The sequence below is a fragment of the Vigna umbellata genome, chromosome 1 (genome assembly GCF_029865625.1).
Source record: "Vigna umbellata cultivar VRB3 chromosome 1, Vumbellata_1.0, whole genome shotgun sequence".
NCBI lineage: Eukaryota > Viridiplantae > Streptophyta > Magnoliopsida > Fabales > Fabaceae > Vigna > Vigna umbellata.
The window spans coordinates 27,207,667-27,229,091 of NC_142165.1; the positions used below are offsets into that span (position 1 = coordinate 27,207,667).

Consider the following 21,425-nt stretch of genomic DNA (forward strand, 5'->3'; position numbering starts at 1 on the left):
CTTCTTTTTCATCAAAAGCTTCTTGACTTCTTCTCCTTATTATATAATCATATAATTGACCTTCTGCTAGTGGCAACGGATGGCCCGGGAATTCACTAATTGAGGCTCGGTCATAAGTAACCCATCGACCTCTAACCTTGGACCGCTTGTCTCCCAGACCATCTAAAGGATAAGCATTAGCATAAAATTCTCTAACAATTTTAGGATCAAACTTAGGTAAAGGGTCAGCTAATCTCATCCAATTTCTTCTCAAAAGGCCATTCAAGAAGGGATCATATTGCTCTGGAAGCACAACCACTTTTCTCTCTGTGATGAAGTACCAATGTTTTATCTCTTCATACCTCTCCTGTCTTTTAGGATCTCTAAACAAATTTTTGATTGGTCTTTCAGGAGAGGGACTGATTCTTCTCCTCTTTCCTTTGTGGGATCTAGTAGGGAGAAGTCTAGCCGTTGTCTTTGTTCTAGCCATTGTCCTGCAAAGATCAAAATAACCCACTACATGTATCCCAAGTTAGTTGCTGAAATTGAAGTATCCATTTCTAAATATCCAGTCATGACATGTACAAACACAATGTGTGTATTTCATCAATTTGTGTGTGCATTTCGTCAACTGAGTTAAGCATTTCATCAAACATTTCATGTGCATCTTCAAAATCAATTTTGCATGAATTAATTTGTGCACAAACAAGCTACATTGTTCAGTTATACCAACAACTCACATTTAAACACTCACAATAGTTCATGGACAACAACAACTCGCATGGGTAGTAACCTAGGGTTCCACAAAAACATAAAGAGCAAAAACCCCAAATTTGTTCGGTGAAAATGGGAGATGAGGAAGTAGAACTTACCTTCAAGGGAGATTAGCAAAGGGAGGAAGGGATTGGTGAATGAAATGTGTGCTACTAGACCAAGAAATCGCGCCTCCAAAGAACCAAAGACCCTTTTTCTTTCTGCCTCGTAAGTATATATACTGTCCGAATTCTCGCTTAAGCTAAATTATTCTCGCTTAAGCGAGAATAAACTTCTTGGAGATTGTCAGTGGTATGCAGGACTGAGACATACCATTTGGAGTTGCGAAGGCCCTTAGTGAAGGAACCAAAGGTGAGTGAGTTCCTTTCCCTCGTAAAAGGATGTCCCAAGTAGGTCCAAACCCAATATCTCAAACACTACCGTGGTCATAGAGATCATTTTTGACCATGCCCATAATCATTTATTCCATCTTTTGCTCAGGTGAACCATTCAGTTATTATTGGATTCTTATATTGAGATAATTTCTTAATGCCATTAGATTAAGTACATGATGAATGGATTTTCACCAATACCTGGGAAATGTCTTGTGGTCGTTGATGAATATTTTTCATTTTTCTTTGTAATTGAGGTTTTCAACTAACTAAATTTAACAAACCCATGTTTCAGCTAATGTTCCCACAGCATCATTCACTTATTACGTACCCATTTTGTAAAAATATAGCACCAATCTTGAAATGAAAACTTGAAACCAATCTCTTTCTTTATTCTCGGTGAGGTATGAAACCTGAATCCATACTTTGGTGCATTTTTAGGACATTGAGTGAACATTCAGAGGCGTGTTAAGATATGTTTACGCAATCTTTAAGGACTATAACATATAATTTATATTATTAATTATATATATGTTTGATATGGTTTTCTCTGGTTGGATTTGTGTGATATAGGACTGCAAAGTATTTGAAGGGTAAGATAAGTGGAGGAAGCTTTTGGGATTGAAAAAGGAAAGCACCACAAAAGGGTAAGTAGTTATTATGTTTTGTTTAATGAGTAAATAGCTATTGTATATAGTTTAATGGTTTTGATGTGATTACCATATACATTGTTAATTGAGAAGCCATAAGTTGCTTTGGGTAATTGTAGCTTGATCAAAGAAAGGAAGCTCAAGCTCTTCCTCATCTTTGTTAATTTGTACTATCAAGGAATTACTTCATTGACAAGACGGAAAGAATATTCCGTTAAACTCTAAAATGGCAAATTATTGAATTTGTTTTTGTTTAGGAATTTGTGGATGCCCACACTGGCCACCTGCTAGCAGGGTTTAGCTCTGCAACTCCTTTCTCTGCCTCATCAAAAAACATCCTTGTCCTCTTTATCTGTCCCTTCATGAATTTACTAGGTTTATCTATAACTTTACCCAGGAAAATGTCATCATCTAAAAGCCTAGCTGTTGCCAATTCATCTTGTGGCAGATATAGTCTTCCTCTTGTGGCACTGCAATCATAAAAAGCTACACCAAATTACAGAGAACATAGTTTCAATCCTTTTGTGTTTTTATTTAATCTATTCTGTAACCTTGAATTTTTTTTGTTTACTTTACGATATCAAGAATATATTCCCTGCCCTTAATTTTTCTTCCCGTGGTTATATGGAGTAATGTTAAAAGGTTTGTGTTGAGACTACATAGCCTCTTTTCTCTATTCAAGAGTTTACTCATTCCAAAATCTACTTTGCTGAAAGTTGGCATACTAGAAAAGATAAAGAGTAAGAATCATTGCTTCTTAGACAGTATCAATAAACTTATTACTACATATTTTCCCTTGCTATGGCAGCTATTAAAGGATGGTTTTGGGAGAAACTGGATGTCAACAATGCTTTCCTTCATGGAGAGCTTCATGAGGAGGTTTACATTGTCCCTCCTCCTAGTTTACTTCCCCTTTGTTGACAATGGCATAGTACCTTATCTGCTACTCTTCTTTCTCTTAATTACGAATAATGTTCTGCAGATCAAGCTTTGTTTGTCAAATCTGCTTCTACTTCTTTTACTGCATTATTTGTTTAGGTGGATGATATTGTTTTAATTAGCAATGATATGGCAGAAATTAATCATCTTAAGCACATCTTAGATACCAAATTTAAAATCAAAGACCTAGGATCTTTAAGGTACTTTCTCGGTCTTGAAATTGCAAGGTCCAAATCTGGAATTCACATGAATCAGAGAAAATATATTCTTGAACTTCTCAATGACAGTGGTTTGATTGGTTCTAAACCTACTAACACTCCTTCTGATTCTTCTATTAAACTTCAAGCAAATCATGGACAACTTTTATCTAATGCTGCTGGTTACTGGCAGTTAGTTGGCAAACTTTTGCATCTCACCATCATCAAGCAAGATATTGATTATGTGTACAACAACTCAGCCAATTTCTATGCAAACCTCTTGATACTTATTACAATGCTGCTCAAAGAATCTTTCATTACCTCAATGGATCCCCTGCTCATGGCTTGTTCTTCTTTGCTTCATCAGACCTTAGACTCTCGGCCTTTGCCAATTCAGATGAGCTTGCTGTTTGGATACCAGAAGGTCTATCATTGGCTTTTCAGTTTTTGTTGACTCTTCATTGATCTCTTGGAAATCAAAGAAGCAGACTACTGTTTCCTGTTCTTCCTCTGCAATTGAATATAGAGCTTTGGCCATGTTATTCTCGACAAAATTCAACAGGGCTTAATTTACCTACTTCTTATTTTTACCTAAGCCTAGCTTGCTGACGCTTTCACTAAACCTATTCATCACACCTCTTTTGACATTTTTGTTACCAAGTTGGGAATTTGTGAACTTCACTGCCCAACTTGACGGGGATTATTACTAGATATTTCCCTTTTAGTTTCTGTTTTTCTAATAGTTGACGTAAGCAGTTATAGTTTATTTTTTTTGTTTTTTTTCTGTTGGTTTTGTAACAGCTATTCAGTTATACAAAGTTTTATATAAGCTCTATTTTTCTTTATGTAAGATACCTTTTTCTCAATTTGAATACAATGAGAATTCTTGCAAAATGTGAGAACTAAGAAAACTGTTGTGTCTGCAACCTCTATATAATATAACAACTCAACAATAATGTCTAAGAGTTATAATATGTTATAGTATGGATATATATGTATAAGAGAAAGGGAGTTACGTAACTTAATATTAATATAATATGTTATATTAGGTTTTGGTATGCATCAGCGAAAGAAGAAAATATAAGGGAGGTGGGTTTTGGCTTTTGTAAAATGAAAGAAAAGAAAATTTAAAATAAAAGGGAGGGTTGCTTAGAATTACGTAAAAGCTATCAAACATACGTATATATATAAGTATATTATATTTATTATATTATATTAAGTGTTACGTGTTTTTATAATATTATTTTAGGTGTTAAGTAAAAGAAAAGAAGAAAGAGAAATACGTCGAGGAGCTTTTAGCAGATGCTTAGTATTTTAGTGGAATGAAAGGTGTGGATCCCTTGTTGAGAATGTAGGAAAAGTAACATAGGAAGAATTGGTATGAGAAAAAAGATATCAGAGAGTGATTCTTGAATTGGTTGTGATGATGTTAATCAGATTAATGATTAGTTAGTATATATATATATACTGTAAGGTACGGTACGGTACGGTTGAGGAGGAGCATAGAGAGGTGAATAATTGAGGGAGTTGTTTTGGCATTGAAAAGACAGTAAGATGATTTTTTTAATGCATTGATTGGACAATGCATTAATTCTCTCCCGTAGTGATGGTGCAGCAAAGTAGCTTGGAAGCAACTTCATTGGTTTATTGGAGCAATTTAACTCTCATTTTGGACACATTAGAATTATAAAATATAATAGAAAATAAAAAGCAGGGAAGGGGAAGGGATATCTGTAAAACCTGTTACATTTTAATTAATTTGACGTGCCAATTTAGGAATTTTATTCTGCTTTATTTTTGTGATATATTCTTTATTTTAGACTTTGATTAGGATCATACTAAACATGTTAGCTATTAAGATCATGCATTTAGGCATTACTAAACATTCAGACCCAAATTGCAAACATATGCATAACTACCTTGGTGTTCTTACTTTAAAACTTGTTCATCCACTTTCCAATGACTTTTTCTGTTTTGTTGATTCCAGTAGGGATTTTATTATTCAAACATTTTTGTTTAATGTTAGATTCATGTTGGTATCATGTTTATACAATTTTAAGTCATTTTACAGAATTTGACCGATTAAGTTGTTTTCTAGGTTCACATACATCTATATAATTAGGCCTTTCTTATTCATTACACATTCTATCCAATTCTGCATTTTAGCATGTAATTAGCATCATATTAAGCATGTAATAATCATAAAATCATCCAAATATAACCTTCAATATATCAGAATTAAACTTAGGAGAAAACCCATTTGATGTTAACACTAGTTTTGACTAGTTTGCTCTCAAATTTGGTATCACCACTGATTTTACATTTCTCTTATTCCAGTACTGTTTTGACCATTTTATTATCTTTCTTTAATGATGTATGAACCCCGAATTACCCAATTCCATGCATTTTACATGTTTTGACTCATTAAGCACATTTTAGCCTACCTAGACTTAAGAATTTTGTAGTTGACTGCCCCTCTATTACTTTATTATAAATTGATATGTGATGTTCTTTCTTTTGTAGTTGCACTCGGTACCTGCAATCCAGTATAGAACAAGCTTATTTTGACAATCAACCAAAGCTCCTAGTAAGACCTAAACCTCCAAATAATTGTCCTTTTGCAAATGTATGCTTATGCAATTGTATGTAACATATTAGGAGGGTTATTTACTTCTCTAAATGTTGATTTTTTAATTAAAATTATTTAGCTAAACAATTAAACACATCAAACATTGGCTAATTTAGGTTATTCTTTAGGAAGCCATTTGTTAGGGTACGTGTCATAATATAGAGACGTATATTAAGCATTGGCTAATTGTTTTGTAATCGATTTATGTACAGAACATGAATCGTTCTCCACCAAATCGTGCATGGATGTACGATAGGTGTCATAGAGGAAGAGGTGCTTTGAAAGAGTCTTTTGTATTCACAGGAGCTTGGTCGGTCTGTGCATGTTGATGAAATATTTCAGTAGACACATATTCGTCAATCAACAGGGGAATTTGTGGACGAAAGGTCTAGGCGGACCCATGTAAGTTTGTACTAACTGTATCACATTATAAAATTTCGGTTTTTAAACCTCATGTTTAATATTAATATTTATTCATTTAACAGGAACAATTTGTTGCAAAATTTTCTCAAATAAGATCTGAGACTGCATCTGTTGGTGTCTCAGCATCTTCTCCTCTAGACCTTGCGGAGGAGGAAAGATTGAGAAACCGACGTTGGTTAGAGGCTGCTGGTGGAAAATACAAGGGACGCGTATATGGCATTGGAAATGTCACTTCCCAAGATGACTGTGTCGATAGTTACATCCAACAGACACATGCATCTTCTTCTGCTCAACAACAAAATTTAGAAGAAATTGTTAATCTGAAATCGCAGTTACAACAATATGGTCAGCAGCTTCAAAAGTTTGAAGGCTTTATTGGCGTCCTCCTGCCATTCCTTCCGCCTTCAGCAACCGCAGTTGCACAAGACTTTTTAAACCTTCAAAATCCTCAAGTTCAAAATGAAGTACCCAATGATGTCCAACCAGAACAATAACCTCCAGAACAGCAACCACCACACCAGCAACCAATAGATGAACAACCAGAAGATGGAAATGATTATATGCATTATTAGGCATTTTATAGTACTTATTTCCATTATTGTTGAACTTATTTAGAACCACAATCACAATCCGTTTATGAACTTACCTGATGTTTATTCTTGCACTTATAATGATGTCAACAATATTTATGTATTCATATACAATGTTTCCTTTATGGATTAAGTGTATCTGAAAAGCTTTATGGATTTATATGTCAATGTGCAATGTATAATGTCTAGGATTGCTTATATCAATTGTGAATGTTCACTATAATGTCCAGGTCTGTTTGTATATTGTGTATGGGAAACTGCCATATACAGAGTATATATTTAGCTTTGCTTAAACCATTATATACGGATATATAAGTTATATACGAAAATTATATACGGAAATTATATACGGAAATTATATACAAAAATTATATACGAAAATTATATACAAAAATTATATACGGATATATCCGTATATAACTTATATACGGATATATCCGTATATAACTTATATACGGATAAATCCGTATATAATTTCCGTATGTAATTTATATACGGATAAATCCGTATATAACTTATATACGGATAAATCCGTATATAATTTCCGTATATAATTTATATACGGATTTATCCGTATATAAACCTAGCTACGATGGTATTATATATGGATTTTTGCCCGTATGTAATCCGTATATAACCAAGTATTATATACGGATTTTAGGTCTTATATACGGATTTTTGCTGTATGTAATTCACTTTTTTCTTGTAGTGGCGATATTGGCCATTCAATATGTGATTTTTAGTTCCATACCTTCATTCAATGCACTTACACACAACCCAAGCTACAAATAACATAATATACTTATACAAACCACAAAAACAACATTACAACTCAAAAATCACAAACATGTAATAAAATACAAACATGCATAACACAAGTCACTAATTGAAATTGAAACACATACAAGCACATGACACTAAAACAACACAAACACAAGTAAAAAGGGTAAGAAAATTGGGTTTCCTCCCAAAAGCGCTTGTTTAATGTCATTAGCTTGACGGGTGAAACCAATGAAGTGCAGATGTTGTTGTTGGTGTGCTCCTTTCACCAACTCTTCTTAAATCACTTTCTAGTCACCAAATCAACTCTCATAGCATAAGAATCTTCATCGTAGCCCTTCCACTACCTTGACATCTTTAAATACTCATCAAATAGTGGTGGTGACTAATCTTTCTCTTTTGTTTTTCCCTTTCTTCTTCTACTTTCACTTAGTACTTGGAGCATACACAAGAAAGGGAGAATTTGGGGCAGTTTGTGATGCTCAAGCTAGTTGTCTCCTTATGTCCTATAGTTCCTTCACCCTCAGGGTCTACATGATGCTTTGGAGGCTGCAGTCCTCCTTATGTGAACATCTCCCTGAATACACTTAGGCACAACTAGGCTAAAGCCACAAATTAGCCCAAATAAAAGTGAAAATCTATTTACAACAAAGAGTTAGTTCTATATACAAAATCAAGTCTATATAAGTTAGAAACCTCACAAAAGTCTAGTATTGACACGAGTCCCCAGCAACGGCGCCAAAAACTTGTTAATCTCTTTGGCAAGTGCACCAAATCGTTCAAGTAATAAACGATTTTGTATATGACAAAGCATGTGTTTATTACAATATCAATATAATCTTAGCCTTAATTATAATGAACAATATAAAAAAGAATTGGTCGTTATAGGAACATATTTTGAGAATCAAATCAAGCATAATATCACGAATGTTGGTTCTAATTATTATCAAGAATATTGTTTCTAGTTATTAGAATCAAAATCAATACCTTCTCTAAAGGAAAAACTGAGAGATGAGAAACATAGGTGGTAGAAAAGTAAGGAGAGGGTGAGAATATAAAAGCATTGGGCTAAAATGATATGGAGTGGTGAGGGTGGATAAAATATATTGAATTGAAAAGACAAAAAGAACTGAGCTCTAAAAGGAAAACACAAATGGGAGATTATAAATGTCAAAAGTATATTGGGCATAATAAAATCCAATAATAAAACTTTCTTTTCTTTTCTTTTTTATTTTTTAAAAGAAAATTAAAATTTCCCAAGGAACTTTTATTTCATTCCTTTTATTAAAACCTATATTTTTTTATTTTTCTGAAATCAACTTTTATTTATTCGGATGAAATTGATTGTTGATAGTTGTCATTCTTTATTTAATTTTACTAGATAATGTAAAAATTTGACATTTTCATATTGTAGGAAAAGATAAGTATAGATATATTAATTTCGTACAAATTTCAAAAAGAGACAAAGAAGAAATATGGGAAAACTAAAAATTATTGAACCAAATCGAATACGCTGACCAATTTCATGGAAAGGTTCATGATCCAAAATGACGAGGGAAACTAGTGGCCATTTTTGTGAAGACGGTCCAAAGGGAAGCTAAGGTTTTCAGATTTTTTATTTTGAAATTTTTTAAAAATTTGAATTTTTTTGAGTTTTTTCTTAAAAATTGAATTTTTAGTAGAAATCAATGGTAATGACGGTAGATAAGGTCTTAATGATGTAAATAAATAAAGACAAATCAATTATCATTCCCACCTAGAATGTCTTGATTTAAATAAATAAATTTCCTATGGAGAAAGTCTTGATGTAATATAGTCAAACTAGTAACCCTTCCCACCAATAGGGGTGGGCAAAGCACACTGTACTGCACTGTATTGTAAAATTTTATAGTTAACTATAAACCAGTTTAGAAAAACTGCAATGTACTTAAAAACAGTTCAAAGTAACTGAACTGAACTATTTTTTAGTTCATTTATAGTGCAGTACAATTCAGTTAACTGTTTTAAATTCACTATAATATAGTTTAGTTATCCATTACACAGAATCACATAGTACACTTTGAGTTTACCACAACAAAAGTGAAGTAGCATCTTAATGAAATAAGCCTTTACAGTCAGCCAACTCTTTGGATAATTCCAGTGAATCTTTTTGAGACATGTCAAAATTATTCTGTAGCTCAACCACTCTGGCTAAAAAGAGCTTCCACCTCAGCCATGGCAGCATTAAATTGATTTTGCAGTTCCAAATCAGACTTCACTCCTCTTGCCTCAATCAGAAACTCACACTCTTCTTCATTAAGCCCCCTAATAATTTCAGCCAACTACAACATGATGGAGTTTGCATAAAAAACAGAAGGCACGTCCAATGGTCTGGATGGATCAAACTCATGAATTCCCCTGACTTTGGATCCTCAATTGCAAGTCCATCACGAGGGCATTGCTGATTAAACCCGTCCTGAAGTCCCCCATCTTGTTCAATCTGACTATATTTCTTTTTCTGCAAAAAGGTTATGTTATTTGAATGGTATACTACTTATTTTATAGAGATCATGTTTTCAAAAAGTAATGTGACTAAGTTGTTCATAAACATAAAAGCAAAAAATCTATGTCCAATAGAGAGATAACTAATTGAATCAATAAGTGGTTATGTGAAACAAATATTAGCTACCCTTATCACTTATCAGTATATTCAACTTCAAATGTAAAATAGCAGGAAGCTTTTGGTGTTCACTCATGTATAAGTTCTCAATAAGTAAAATAGGCAAGAAGCAATATGAAGAATTATTGTTGACTAAATAAGTTGTAAAATATAACACCTCAAATTATAGAAGTGCTTATTGTTTTCTCTTCTTCAGTGACAACTAGTTTCCCATCCGAAATATCACAGGATGCAATTGAAATTCCCAACTGCTTCTACAATTTAATTACCATCTTCAAATAAATATAACAGGTCTCACACTTCAAATAAATATGCCTTGTCACAAGATATTTATATTAAAGATTTCACATTAATCATACATAAAATAAATTAAAATTATGTAAATAAATACAAAAATCATATCACAAATAAGTTTGATAAGATTAAATTAAGTTAAAAATTTATTTTTTTTTAAAATAAAAAACCTAAAATGACAGAACATAACTACTACAAAAGGAAAATAAGTTTCATCATACCTCAGGTTTAGCATCTAAGACTTGTTTAAATTGATTTAAGAGCTTTGGAGGAGCTTTGGAGGAGCGATTGAGTCATGTTGAGCTTCAAGTATAGCAATTGGAACTTCAACACCTGAAAAAGATCAAAGAAACTCTTTCACAACTAACATCTAATCACTGCTTATGAGATTTCTATCTTTATTTAACCATAAACAAATGGTAAATGAAAGAGAGCATGAAAAAGAGGTTTACAAAAAAACACAAGCACTATACTGTCAAATTCACAAAAAGTTGAAGTTTTTGTCATTTGATTGAGAATTTATACCACGGATGTCATCCACAATGATAAATGATGGATGTAACAGCATAAAAGCTTGAACAAGTTTGGTTTTTCCAAGGTTAGTCACAGTCCTAGCTGAGAGAAAGAGAAAAACACATTACATTCTGTAGTTTATACTTAAGGTGACCTGAAATTGCAAAATACAACACCAATTTAGTGGAAGCCACTTACCACCCCAACAGAAACCAACAAATCCCATAGCAGAAACACCTTTCCTTTTCAAGGCTTCAATAATAGGTTTTGCAATTTCAATACCTTTTCCCTGCACATTTAATAGGTAATATCATAATAACACAAAATGTATTACAGTTTACAAAAAAGTCACAATTTTTATTCATCTGAACTCAAACAGACATGATATTTGATTTGCAAATCAGACACCACATAAAATGGTGGCCACCCTTTAGGTTACAGAGTCCAAACATCTAAATGTTCCAATATAAGAACCTAACATTGACTTATGAAGAACAGAAAGAACATTTATTTTTCTTGCTAAATCAATGATAAATGATAATGCTCAAATCAATGAATTTTCGTTATACATTGTATCAACAAATCTTGTTAACCATTCCAATATACCACAAAGAGTGAGAAAAACATTCATACCACAAAATTCAGCTTTCATCCCAACATCTCCCCTTTCCTTGCAGCTCTGACTCAGAGGCAACAAGATTTATTAGCACAAACATTCCAATATAAGCATAATTTTTTAGCTAAAGCAAAGATCATTCACAAATACAATGACTCCACAATAAGGTCTTAAAACAAACACTCCTTTATAATACAAGAAAGTCATAACATATATCCCTTTGAAAGGGAAAGGGAAAAACATTATTACCTTTGGGTTGCACAGTTCCAGCTAAAGGAGAAGTGTTACGGTAGAGTGTGGCAAAGCCTTCGACGTGAACCTTCGACGGCGGCGAGCCTTCGAACGGCGGCGAGCCTTCTAACGGCGGCGAGCCTTCGATTGCTCAAAAACTGAAAACTATTATCTTCTAATCACCATCAAACTGAAAAAGAACCTAGAGTAACCAAAACTAACCCCATAGAAAAACTATTATACAACTTTTTTTTATAGAAAAACTAAAGGAAGGAAAAAGGGAAGGGAAAGAAAAACCCAAACCATGCTTCGCGCTCCTCTTCGAGTGACTTCGCACCAGCTTTAATAAAGGGTTTTGTTCGCGCCCCTCAATCATCCCCTTTTGTAGCTTCAATCTTTGTAGGCAGCCTCTGGTCCATTGAATCAAGCATCCTAGTCCATCGTTGCGAAGGAACCATGGAGCTCTCTTCCAATTTCTCTCGATCCTTTCGAACCCTAGCTTCAAGGGTTTTCAATTTGGGGTGAAATTCTCAGTCAGGGAGAAACTGTGGTTCACAGTTAACTGCATTTAAACTGTGTAAAGTTCAGTTTGTTTTAACTGAACTGTAGAATAGTTTAATTAATTTTAGTTAAAATAAGTTTAGTTTTTTTAAGTATAATATAATTCAGTTAATTGTAGTTCCAGTACAGTTTGGTGAACTATGCCCAGCCCTACCCACCAAGATGTCCTATGGTAATTTTTGAGATTTTGATTTTTTTTTTATATATATTTTTTCTTTCTTGGTATTTTTCAATTTTGATTTTTAAAAAAAATTAAGTATTTTTCTAAATTTTTGAATTTTTGAAATTTACGATTCAACCATTCCCACAAAGAGGGTTTTATTGAAAATAAAGGGATTCAATGATCATTACCATGTAGAGGGTACTGATTTGAAAATGTTTTTTATGTTATTTTTTATTATTATTATTTTATTGTTTTGAAATTTTAACATTTTTGAAATATTATTAGACTAATCTTGAGGATGATTTATATCCAAATGATTTGACAACCATTTCCATATAGATAATCCTGATAAATAAAAGAGAGCAGATCCAACAATTTCCAAAGAGATGGTCATTATCCAAAAGGAGAACATGGACTTGACCATGCTCAAGGAGAGTTATTATTTGATAGGAGAACTTGAACTCGACCATTCCCAATGAGAGGTCGTTATTTGAAAGGAGAAAGTAGATTCAACCACTCCTAAGAAAAGGGTCGTTATCAAACAAGAGAACCTAGATTTGATCTTTCTCAATGAGAGGGTCGATATCCAAGAAACTTTACCCTCTTTGAAATTTTGATTTTTTTGAAAGAAAAATTAGACCAATTCCAAAAAGAGGGTCATTTTTCTAAGGATCGATGATTAATGCTAAGTGGAGGGTCTCGATCCAAAATTTTATCTTCTTTAAAATCTTGATTTTTTTTTAAACATGGATTAGACCAATCCTAAGGATAGGGTCTATATTCAAAGAAATGGTCTATGTCTCTTGTACTCGAGGACACTTTCATTTATGTACCTTTCATTTGACTTAAAATGGTTAATTGATTTATGCTTGATTGTTGGATGAACTGGTCACTTATCTTATTTAACTGGCTTACGATTGAGTGGAAACTAGTCTTAAGTTGTGCTCCAATTAATTTTCCTGTATGTTTATGGATGAAATAGACTAGAGATGTTCGTTGGAATAGAGTCTTAATCTAATGTAGGTGAGTCGTACGCTGTCACTGACAAGTTTCACACTGGACAATAGGAAAAATACTAGTCTTCAAGTACCGAGATGGGCCTAGAGAGTACCACAGAGAACTGTCAGGACTTGATCCTCTAAAACTGAAAATTTAGAGGAAGATCTGATACAAGAGAGAAGGAATATGTGAAATCAACATGGTTTTAAACACTATAATCACTCTTTTAATAGCTTAAATAAAGTTCTAAATTGATTTGATAATATTCCTAACCTCCACACTCACACTTCCTACACAAAAATAGCTTTACATAAGATCTAACTGCTCAAAACATTGTTATTTTTGGCAAATCCCTATGTATACGACACATGTTTACTACAACAGCCTAGTACACTTGGTGTATTTCGGGGTTGTTACAAACCAGACTAACACTGCTCCCCCTAGACACACTCGAATACCATTCAGAATAATTATATTCATTATCATACATTGCACAAATTATTTTCCAAGCATGACAATAGTTCTCAATTCAACCAATTGATCGACATACCCTATTTTAACATCACCCAACAAAAGGAAAGTGCAATGCAATCAATCAACAAAGAAATTGACTTCATTCAAGCAGTACAATAGAATTACACATAAAACATATAATTTAAATAAGGCAGCTTCCCCATACATTGGCTAAAACTAACTTCTTTGATATGCACAAAGCTTCACAACACAACCTAGCCCTTCTTCACTCACGTTCATGCTACCAATTACTCTTCTAAAATTCCCAACCTCTCTCTCTCATAGTGATCTCTCTCAATTCTCAAGTTTGTTTTTTTCTCTCTTTTCTAAAATAAGATCGTCTAAAGAGAATAGATTGACTAATATCTCGAAGTTTTGAAGTTTAACAAACAATATTTAATGAAATATCATTTAGATATGTATAACATCTAGACATTGTGCATATTTGAACATTCTTACTAAACGCTTATAAGATAGACCATGAGGTGTCAAGTATAAAATAATTAAACAAACATTTGAAAAAAAGCGCATTTAGTAAAAGAAGCCATAAACGCAATATCTTATCAATTGTCACTACTTGAAAAAGCTCAGACTTTCACCAAATTCTTATTATACGAAATATGCTTCAATATTATATCAACGTATAGATCATTAAAAGTATGTAGTATTGTATCTTGTTTGCTCTACTTTTTCCTTTGAATTTGTGAAGATATTGAAAACACCAAAATATACTCAAAAGCACTACACGAGGATCAAAAAGATGTTTTTAGATATGAAGACATTCTTGGAATGTTTCCTAAAGCTTTATGTCCTACCTTAACTGTACAAGCTCTAATTGCAAAAATAATGTTTTTCCCAAGGCGTAGAAAAGTACATATCTTCATACGAGAAGTTAATTACTCTAAACAAAGTCAAATATCTCTTAGTAATGATCATATATAAAAGAAAACTATAAAAAGGGGACTCACACAAGATAATTCAAGAAACTTTTGCTATCATCGTCTAAGTTTGTTGATAGAACAAAAGAAAGCTATAAAAAGAGGACTTGCACAAGAGAATACAAAGAAATCTATAAAAGGAGGACTCTCACAAGCTTAAATCATTTATGTTTGTTCATAGAACAAAAGAAAGAACGTCAAGTTTTCAGATTTCTCTGTATTGTATTTATCCTTTCTCTGAGAGTTACTAAAATTTGTACTTGTAAACCAACATTGATTGTATTTGGGAATTCTGAAGAGAATTAAAACACTTGTATTATTTAGCTCAAGAGAGTTAAACTTTTTAGACAATTGTCTAGGGTTGATACCAGGTGTGGTTAGAATACTTAAATACCAAGAGTGGTTAAACTTAGACTAGGTAGGATTGATTATGGGGACTATGAGTGGTAAGAATACTCGGTACATACCAAGAGTGGTTTGTACTCGGTTGTAATCTTGGATAAGATTAGTGGAACCTCTCAAGAGTTCTTGAGAAAGACTGGATATAGCTCAGGATTGAGTGAACCAGTATAAAATACTTGTGTTATCACTTTATCTGCTTAAAACATTTTCCTAAATGCTTGCTTAAAAATACAAATGTCTAGCAGTTATTGAAGACCATCTAACCCCTAAAATAGTTATTAAGCGTTAGTTTGTGAAAAGAGTTTAAAAACATTATTCAACCCCTACCCCTCTCCATCTTTCTAGTTTTTCTCTATGATTTCAAATGTGTCTCCTTTCTCTCTACTGCCACTATTTTATTTCCTCACAGAATATTTTCTCTCTCAAAAATTGATCACTCACATCCTACCTTTCCTTTTATGTTTTACTCAATCAATTTTAATATTAAAAACCTAACTTGATTCTATTTCCAACATTAAAACCTAATTGACAATTTACCTTCATAAAAATTATGTCACTTAAATGGTTTAAGTGCAATGTATCTAGCTTCTAGACCTAAAAATAAAAAATACTGAAACTTAATTAAAAAAAACTCTCATTAATCTTCTTAAATGGATTTGAACCCTTTCCCACTACCATACCAAGCAACCATTCAACTAACAAGATATCACACACTATTGACAATAACATGCATAATAAATACATTAAACATAAAATGACATGTACTGCACCTCTAAAATCAAATAAGTAAACAAACATAGACTTTATGCTCTAGGCAAGAATCAAACATGTGACCAATTAGCCCAATAAGGAGCTCTCACCAACTAAGTTACACAACACTTTGTGAAAACATTTGAATTTCATTAATAACATACTTAAGACGTATCACAACATCACATCCAAGTTCTACATTCTCTTTGGGTCTTACAGTTGCGGCCAACACTAAAGCAGTGTTGCAGCCACCTAATCTTGCAGTTGATACTAAAGCCACAGAAAACATAATTGAAACAACTGCCTCCTCCTTGAAATATGCATTTTTGGAAAATAAGTGCAACAAGCTAGTCATTCTAAGAAACTGTCTTCCATATGAAGAAGAGAAAAGGCTTATTGAAGTACTAAAATCTAATCAGAAGGCTATAGGATGAACTCTTACATATGTAAATGGAATTAGTCCATCATATTGTATGCACAAAATTCTAATAGAGGATAACTACAAGTTTGTGGCTCAACCGTGGCGAAGACTTAATCTAACCATGAAAGAGGTGGTTAGGAAAGAGGTAATCAAAATTACTTGAAGAAGACATGATTTACCCAATCTCTGATTGTCCTTACATAAGTCTAGTGCAGTGCCCAAGAAAGCAAGGATGACATTTATTTGTAATGAAAAGAATGAATTGATTCCTTCCAGAACAATCACTAGATAGAGAATGTGCATTGACTATAGGAAACTCAATCAAGCTATAAGGAAGATCACTTTCCACTTTCATTTGTAGATCAAATGCTAGAAAGACTAACTGGACAAGAGTATTATTATTTTGTTGATGGATACTTAGGCTATAACCAAATAGTTGTTCATCCTCAAGACCAAGAGAAGACAACTTTCACTTGTCTGTTTTGTATTTTTTTTCTTATAAGAAAATGTCATTTGGATCATTTGCATGCTACCTATCTTTTATGCATTGGTTGAGAAAAGCATTGAAGCTTTCATGGATGACTTCTCTGTCTATGGTGATTCATTTGATACATGCTTGAAAAACCTCAACATTGTATTGAGAAGATGCATAGAGACCAACCTACTGCTTAACTAGGAAAAATATCATTTTTTGGTTAAAGAAGGAACTGTTCCAAGCCACAAAATTTCTAAAAAAGGCATAGAAGTAGATCCTGCAAAGGTGGAGGTCATCTTTAAGCTTCCTCCACCTATTAATGTGAAATGAGTAAGAAGTTTCCTAGGCCATGCTAGGTTCTACAGAAGATTCATAAAGGACTTTGTCAAAGTCGCTAAACCTTTAAGCAACCTATTGGTCAAGGATACTAACTTCAGTTTTAATCAAGATTGCCTCATGAATTTTGAGCCACTCAAGAAGCTAAGCTCTGCATCTGTCAACACACCATTGATTGGAATTTTATCTTTGAAATGATATGTGATGCAAGTGATCACGTTGTTGGTGCTGTTTTATAGCAAAGAAAGGAGAAAAAGTTCCATGTTATTCATTATGTAAGCAAAGTTCTCAATGAAGCCAAAGTCAAATATGTTACAATTGAAAAAGAGCTTCTAGCCATTATCTACAAGTTAGAGAAGTTCAAACCATACATAATTGGTTCTAAAGTCATAGTGTATACAAACCACACAACTATTAAATACCTTGTAAAGAAGCAAGAGTCAAGCCTAGACTAGTCAGATGGATTTTGCTTCTACAAGAATTTGATGTGGTGATCAAGGATGCAAAATGAAGCGAGAATCACGTATTTGATCACCTTTCAAGATTATAGAAGGTTGTTGTAAGACAGAGAAAGCTGGAAATGCAAGAAGAATTCCCTTAAGAAAAGCTTTTTGCTATCAAGGAAAGACCATGGTTTGTTGATATAGCAAATTATAAAATTGTTGGAGTCATTCCATAAAATTTCACATGGCATCAAAAATAAAGATTGATTAAAGATGCAAGACAATTTATTTGGGATGACCCTTATTTATTTAAAATTTGTGTTGATGATTTATTGTAGAGGTGCATATTTGGAAATGAAATCAAAGTGTAAGACCCCGGAAAAAAAATAAAGTTAGAGAATGATGTGTTGGACATTGAGTATGTTCATTATAATAAGAAATTACATGTTTAACAAAGATGAAGTGTATAACATGCGTTTATTTACTTTAATATACTAATTAATTGATGTTATGTAAATATGTTTGCTTATACGATTTGTTGTGCATGTTTATTGGAAAAATAAACGTCGTGGGTTTGAACCTTAGCTAGAGGTTAGGTGTATATTTATTTTTTTCTCACAAGGAATTATTTTTTTTTTAACGTGCAAATCTTTTAATAAGAGTAGATTTTATTTTTTTTAACATGATTGAGTAAAAAAGAAATGGTATAATCAGAATTAATCAAGTAATTAACACCTAAAATATTTTAAAAAATTAGAAGGAGAGGTGGCAGTAGGTTTAGGGTTTTCGGCATGGATATTAGTATTTTGCAAGGTAAGAAACCTAGAGTGGGAAAACCTAAAGCTATTGTTAGTTTGAGTGCTTAGAGAAAATATTTCTTTTGTTCTATTGAGAGTGAGAGGGCAAGGGATGTGTGACGTGGTGTTGGAGCGTTTAGGAGATGAAAATTATTTTCTAGAATAGAGACAAGGGGTGTTAACTTTGTTCTCGCATTTTTATTGTACAACTAATGTGATGTATGTTATTTATTAAATGAGTGGTAAAGCCATTATGGCTTTAAAATCTTTTATGTGGTCCAGATTTTCTATTGGAATATAGGGTATTACAAAAGATAGTTATGTTTCCTTCCTTTAATAAGGAACCTTAGAAGGATCATTCCTTTTTATTTAACTTTTAGCAAACCATAGAAGATTGTTCCTTTTTATTTAACTTTGAGTGGTTGTTGTAGACCTTGGTCTTCGTTTTGGTGGGTGAACTTGAGCCGTAAGGATATTGTTAACACATTGACAAGTGTACCAAATTGTATCAAGTAATATAAATTGGTAATACTAAGTATCGTTTCCCAAGAAACTCGTGTTTACTTAACAAGTGTGTAATACCTTAATTAATTAAGACTCAAAAGCTATGTTGTTGGTATTTAAATGCAAATGCAACAAAAGTAAATATGAATGCAAATTGATCAATTGAGGCTTGACACAAGAATGAATGGATGATGTTGATAATATGAGATGATGATGTTGTTGGGGTTAGATTTCACCTACTTCACTTTCATGCATAGTAGAATTCATCTTCTTCATTGGAAAAATAATGTCACTTTCTAAATTACTTAGAACCCGATGTCTCAGCGTAAAAAGCCTAGTCTTTATTATTAGACAACAATCTCTTGAAAACTCTAACAATCAATTCTGCATTAAGAAAAGAAGCTTAAGACAACCATACGCCATATCCCTATCCCTAGGCAATATTGTTACCAATGAGGACCATTGGTGTTTTGAAGATATTATGGTTTTGATGATGCTACAAGATGAAGAACGTGAAGACTTTTGGTGTACTTATTTTAAAAGCATTTTGTAGAATTAATTGTATAGGAATTACTTTGTTGATGTAAGAACACTTAGAAGTTTTCCTGTTTAGAGAGTCTTTGCGCAGATAATCAATTATTGGGTGTGATAATCAATTATCATGAGCCTGTTTGGAAAAGAGTTGCTCGCGCAAATAATCGATTATTGCTCACGATAATCGATTATTCTAGTTTGAGTCAGTATTGCCCAAGTCGCGCAAATAATCGATTATTCCCAAGGATAATCGATTATCACTTTTTTGAAAACCCCATAACGGATACAAATAATTGATTATCACTTATGATAATCGATTATCACTGGCAGTTGGAAGATTTCTTTTCAGTTTCTGACCCTGCACGAACCTGGGCATATAAATAGAGGTCTTCACAGCTCTTAGAACACAACTTTTCATTTTGAGAGTATTAGTGCTTTGTGCCTAAGGGAAGCTCTCTGTGAGTGAAAAGGGAATCTATGCCATTTTGAGAATACAGTTTGTGTGAGGAAGTTCTCAAAGTGATAGTGTGCTATTGCCAAAACTTGTGAAAAGGAGTAGCTCGCGCTAATTGTGTCAAAGGTCGAAGCGGTTCTCTTCAAGTTGGCTAAGTTGTCTCTTCCGGTTCGTTTGTCGAAGGAAGGTTCTTCCGTTTGTTTGTCGAACGAAAGGTGTTCTCGTTTCTTAATCTTTACTTCATATCTTGTAATCTGTACAAACATTATTTTAGTGAAAAAAGTTAATCACTATTCATAGTGATTAATGACTAGACATAGAATCTTTTGATTCGAACCAGGATAAAAATTTTGTGTTGATTTTCTTGAACTCTACACTCTTTAAACTCTTAGCACATCAACTGTTTGATAAAACGTTTAAGAGAAAACTAAAGGAACCATATTTAAAATTGACCGAACAAGTTTCTTGCTTTTAACAATCTTTATCGTACTCTCTTATTTTTATATTTCCGCTGCGTAACTCTATGATACCAGTTGTTCCAACAATTGGTATCAGAGCTTGCTTTGATATTGTTTCAAATTTTTGAAAAATGGGCAGTCATAACCAAATGTATGCTGAGGGTGCTTCTATTGATAGACCTCCTTTGTTTACAGGGGAAAATTACGCTTTTTGGAAAATAAAATGCAAATATTTTTAGAGTCAATTGATAAGGGATTAAATATGAGAAGGCATTAAATGAAGAAGTTATTTTGAGAAATAAAATCTGTAATTTAGAAATGAAAGAGTCTTCAAATGTTGAACATCCTGTTGAATGTCTTTCATGTAAGAGTCACATGTTTGATATTGATATCCTTGAAAATCTTCTTGAAGTGGCAACTACAAAGAATAATGTTGAAATACCTACTTGTTAAAAAGGTTTATAAAAACAAAAGTGTGCATAAAAAGAAGAATCAACTTAGAAAAGTCCATAGAGTATGGGTTGAAAAAGGAACTGTCAGTTATAGAAATTCAAATGTTGTCACATGTTTCTACTGCATGAAAAAGGGGCATACTTCAAATAAATGTAGAATAAAACATTTTGATGTTCCTAATGAAAAATATGTTTGGATTCCTGTTATAAAGTAATTTGCCTCTAACCTCAAAGGACCCAAATGAGATTATAGGGACCAAAACTCTATTGTTTTGTTTTGCAGGTTGAATTCTCAAAAGGAAAAGAAAGCTTTGTGGTATCCTAATAATTTTTAAGAGCTTTGAAAATAATTTATGAATGCTAGATGTGTCTTAAGTTAAAAATTTGGCCTAAATTTGCGTTTTTCGGAAATTAACATAAATAATCGATTACCAAAGGTAATAATCGATTATCTCGGTCTCAAAATATGAATTTTGACAATTTGGTTCGCAAATAATCGATTATTTGGTGTAATAATAATCGATTATCTTAAGTTAAAACGTAAAAAAAAAACATTTTTTAAAAATTTTTTTTTGGAATT

General features: G+C 32.8%; 1 long non-coding RNA gene across 1 annotated transcript; it reads left to right on the forward strand.

The window, feature by feature from the left end:
* Positions 1-1,612: 1,612 nt before the first annotated feature.
* LOC148205036 (uncharacterized) lies at positions 1,613-5,931 on the forward strand. The gene is made up of 3 exons (XR_015779708.1): positions 1,613-1,771; positions 5,434-5,497; positions 5,752-5,931. It is a non-coding gene; the product is annotated as an uncharacterized LOC148205036 (long non-coding RNA).
* The last annotated feature ends 15,494 nt before the right edge of the window (positions 5,932-21,425 follow it).